The sequence below is a fragment of the Rhinopithecus bieti genome, unplaced genomic scaffold, assembly GCF_001698545.2.
Source record: "Rhinopithecus bieti isolate Rb0 unplaced genomic scaffold, ASM169854v2 scaffold_2574, whole genome shotgun sequence".
In the NCBI taxonomy this organism is placed as follows: domain Eukaryota; kingdom Metazoa; phylum Chordata; class Mammalia; order Primates; family Cercopithecidae; genus Rhinopithecus; species Rhinopithecus bieti.
In genome coordinates, this window is record NW_016804493.1 from 1,053,735 (window position 1) to 1,057,932 (window position 4,198).

The 4,198-nt window shown below is 44.6% G+C and overlaps 1 pseudogene; it reads right to left on the reverse strand.

Annotated features, from left to right (window-relative positions):
* Positions 1 to 757: 757 nt before the first annotated feature.
* On the reverse strand, positions 758 to 1,562 carry LOC108527383 (40S ribosomal protein S3-like; annotated as a pseudogene).
* Positions 1,563 to 4,198: the final 2,636 nt, after the last annotated feature.

The window sequence follows — 4,198 nt, forward strand, 5'->3', positions numbered from 1 at the left end:
TGTGCTCTCATCGTGGGTCAAATGGTGGCCTCAAAAAAGGCAGTTCCATAGTCAAATCCCCACAACTTGTGAAGGCGAGTTTATTGGGAATCAGGTCTTTGTAGATGTAGTTAAGTTATGGATCTTGAGATGAGATCAGCCAGGAAGACCCTAAATCCAAAGATAAGTGTCTTCATAGGAGAAAGGCAGAGGGAGATGTGAGGCATACAGGAAAGGAGAACAAAGGAGAAGAGGAGAAGGCCACGTGACCTCAGAGTCTGGGACTGGAGTGATATGGTCACAAGCCCACAATCGCCAATAGCCGCTAGAAACAAAAGATGCCAGGAACAGATTCTTAGCTAGAGCCTCTGAAAGAAGTGTAGCACTGCCTGGATGCTGGATGTCTGGCCTCCAGAACTGTGAGAGAATACATTTCTATCGTTGTTTTTTTTTTTTTTTTTTTTTTGAGACTGAGTTTCACTCTTGTTGCCCAGGCTGGAGTGCAATGGCACGATCTTGGCACACTGCAATCTCTGCCTCCTGGGTTCAAGTGATTCTCCTGCCTCAGTCTCCCAAGTAGCTGGGGTTACAGGGCACACCTGGCTAATTTTTGTATTTTTAGTAGAGATGGGGTTTCACCATGTTGGCCAGGCTGGTCTTGAACTCTTGACCTCAAGTGATCTGACTGCCTTGACTCCCACAGCGCTGGAATTACAGGCACGCCTGGTTGTTTTTGTACAGTATTTTATTAAATGTCTTTACAAAGTAACATCCAGACTCCAAATACAACTGCCAAGGAGAGCCCATTATGCTATGGGGACTGGCTGGGGCACAGCAGGCGGCCCTGGCTTCCCACCCTTCTGTTCTGAGATGGGAGTGGTGGGCAGTATCTCATCTTTAGGTTCCATGACGCTCACGTGGTCAGGCAGAGGATTCTTAGGGCCAGCCCTGCTAGCTGGGTCCCAGGGCAGCATGATCTTCACCGTGATGCCCAGAACACCTGTCCGAGCAGCACATGGCACACGGCAGCGCCAATGTACTAGTTAAAAGGGTCCCCGCTGGGGATCACCAGGCTATCCACAAACTCATGGATTTGACCCTTTGTCCTCAGAGTCTCCCAGAAACCACAACTTGGTAGGCTTTGGCCCCCCTATTCATGATAGGGGGGCCAAAGCCCACCTAAAACCTAAACTAAAACCTAAAACCTAAATTAAAACCACAGCCCACCATTGCAGGCCCTCCGCACGGCAAGCCCTCCTAGGAGTTTGTACTGCAGACTCTGCCTGGGCAATGGCTCACAGACCTCTGGGGTTACCTTTTCAGCATAAAGCTTGACAACGCCCTCTGGGATGCCAAATCTCTTCTGAACTATAGCAGTCAGTGCCAGAATCCCCGGCCGTTCTCACCAAGAACAGTTTGTGTTCTGGTGGCTAAGACAATGGTTTCTGCCCTGATGGGTGTAACTTGAATCTGAGCTTCAGAGTAGCATCTTGAGCCAGCTCCTGAGTAAGAAACTGATTGTGTTCAGCTTTGAAGATGCCTTCAGCGACTAACATCCTCTTCTTGGAAATTCGCGCTGCCATGATGCTGCCACACACCATCAAAAGGAAAGCAGACTGTGCCTTTCTTAGATCTCGCTAGAGCAAGTCAGGACAGTGTGGTAATAACAGGCTGCCCATGTAACAGACCTGGGTGGAAGTCAGCCCTGCCACTTGGTTGCTCTATGACCTTATGAAACTCACTTGACCTCCCTGAGTGCCAGCATCCTCATTTATAAAGTGGAGTTGTTCGTGAGTGTTACCATTTTCCCCTAGCCTTGTAGGGTTTAGGGGATCGTGAGAGGGAATGCACAGAGCACTTTGTTTATGGCGACAACACTACCATTTTCTACTGCTACTATTACTACCAGGAATGAAAACAACAACAAATAAAAACAAAAGCAAGCCAAAAATTGCCCCCAAAGGAAAGGTGTGTCACTTCCTCTCTGTTCTGTTTCCACACAAAGTTGCCTAGGACCCTGATATGGCTTGGGTGTGTCTCCACCCAAATCTCAACTTGCATTGTATTTCCCAGAATTCCCACATGTTGTGGGAGGGACCCAGGGCGAGGTAACTCAATCATGGGGGCCGGTCCTTCCTGCGCTATCCTCGTGATAGTGAATAAGTCTCACAAGATCTGATGGACTTATCAGGGGCTTTTACTTTCCCTTCGTCCTCGTTTTCTCTTGACGCTACCACGTAAGAAGTGCCTTTCACCTCCTGCCATGATTCTGAGGCCTCCCCAGCCATGTGGAACTGTAAGTCCAATGAAACATCTTACTCTTCTCAGTCTCAGGTATGTCTTCATCAGCAGTGTGAAAACAGACTAATATAGGCCCTGAAGTGCTTTGCTTGTTTCTCCCCAGCACCTAGGAAAGTATCTGACGTGTAGCAAGTGCACTATACATACTGATTAGAGGAATGAATGAATGAATGAGGAAAACAGAGTTCTAGAGTCAATGGGCTAACCTTTGGGAGGGGCTTGGACTGAATCCAGCAAATCAACCAATCACACATTTGAGTCAATAACAATTTCACCATCATTGGTCACTATTAGAAAAACTTTCCATAGGCAAAATGAAGCATCTGAATGTCTCTAAGTGTAAGAGTGGACTGTTTATAAAAAACAAAATGACAGTTATTTTTAACCTTTATATATTTCTAAAGACTGTTTAAAATCAAATGAATTTTTAAAAACTTTTATTTCAAGGTTTCAATCAATAAAAAGTAAAATAAAATAAAGTACTAGAAAATAAAATTTGGATTCAGAGGCTAGAAACCTACAATGAAGACATCTATCAAGGCAGGAGGAATCCTATGAGGCCAGAAGTTTGAGACCAGCCTTGGCAACATAGCAAGACTCCATCTCTATAAAATACAAGAATGAGACCAGTATGGTAGCTCTCGCCTGTAGTTCTAGCTACTTGGGAGGCTGCGGCGGGAGGATCACTTAAACCCAGGCATTGGAGGTTACAGTGAGCTATGATCATACCATTGTACTCTAGCTAGGAGACAGAACAAGATTCTGTCAAAAAAAAAAAAACAAAAAACAAACAAACAAAAAAAAAGTCTGAGAAGCTCAGGGTAGCCAATCCTTCCATTCCCTTAGAGAAACAGCAAAGTTAGGACATGCATATCAGTTGAGGCTCGGCGGGCCTTAAATGCACACATTTGCACAGATATGTGCATACCTCTATATAAACTCCCTGACACCAGTGACTGGGTCTGTTTTATGAAACAATGTGTCCATTAAACTTCAGATGAAGCCTTTATTAAACATGTGTTGAATGAATGGAACATCTTCAGAATGCTATATGCGACTACACAGACAGGTGACCTCTCTCGTTTTGCAGCATCCTGAGACGTGGTCACCATGGTGAACATTCAGGTGGTGATAAGCGATGATGACTTCCCTTACATTTTTCTGCTTTAGGAAGCACCTGCCTCTTTGAACCTGGAATGGCGGGATCGGGTGGGCGTCTATCCTTCCTTGTTCACACAGGCGGCTGATACAATAATGTGATCAACTACTCCCCCCTTCCTGCAGCCCCCCACTAGCTGGCTGCCCCAGCTGCAGAATGCAAACATCTGCCGGCATCATTAAGGCATTTCTATACAGCACCAACCAAGGCCTGACCCTGTGACCATTTCTACCATTAGATTTGAATGACCTCAGCAGCAGGGCTGAAAGGCCGGAGTATTAATTCACAGAACCACAAGCTCAATTTAAGATTTAATTTGAGATAACGAAGAGCTACTGAAAGTGTATTCAAACTTCTAAGCATGCAATAAAAGACCTTTCCCTGTTTTCCAGGTTGAATATGAATCCAGTATTTCTTTAACAGATTTACTCACAAATTTACAAACAACATGAAGCCTCTGTTCTCCAATTCCTTTTTTTTTTTTTCTTTTAGTTTTTTTGGCTTTATCAAGTCCTTTTAGGATGTTTCTTGCTAGGAATCTTTTTCAGTTCTTCCTCCCTAATTTACAAATGCCTGTTCTTTAGGAATTACCTTTCAATTCCATAGCATTCTTGAAGAGAAAGCAGGCTTCCTTAAGACTCTCCCATACCTTTAGTTCTCTTGCATTCCAACCTAAATACGCTAAGCATCTGTTTGTTCAACAACCATGGGGTTGCATAAGAAGCTTTCACCCAGCAATGTAACTCTCATTAAGAAAAG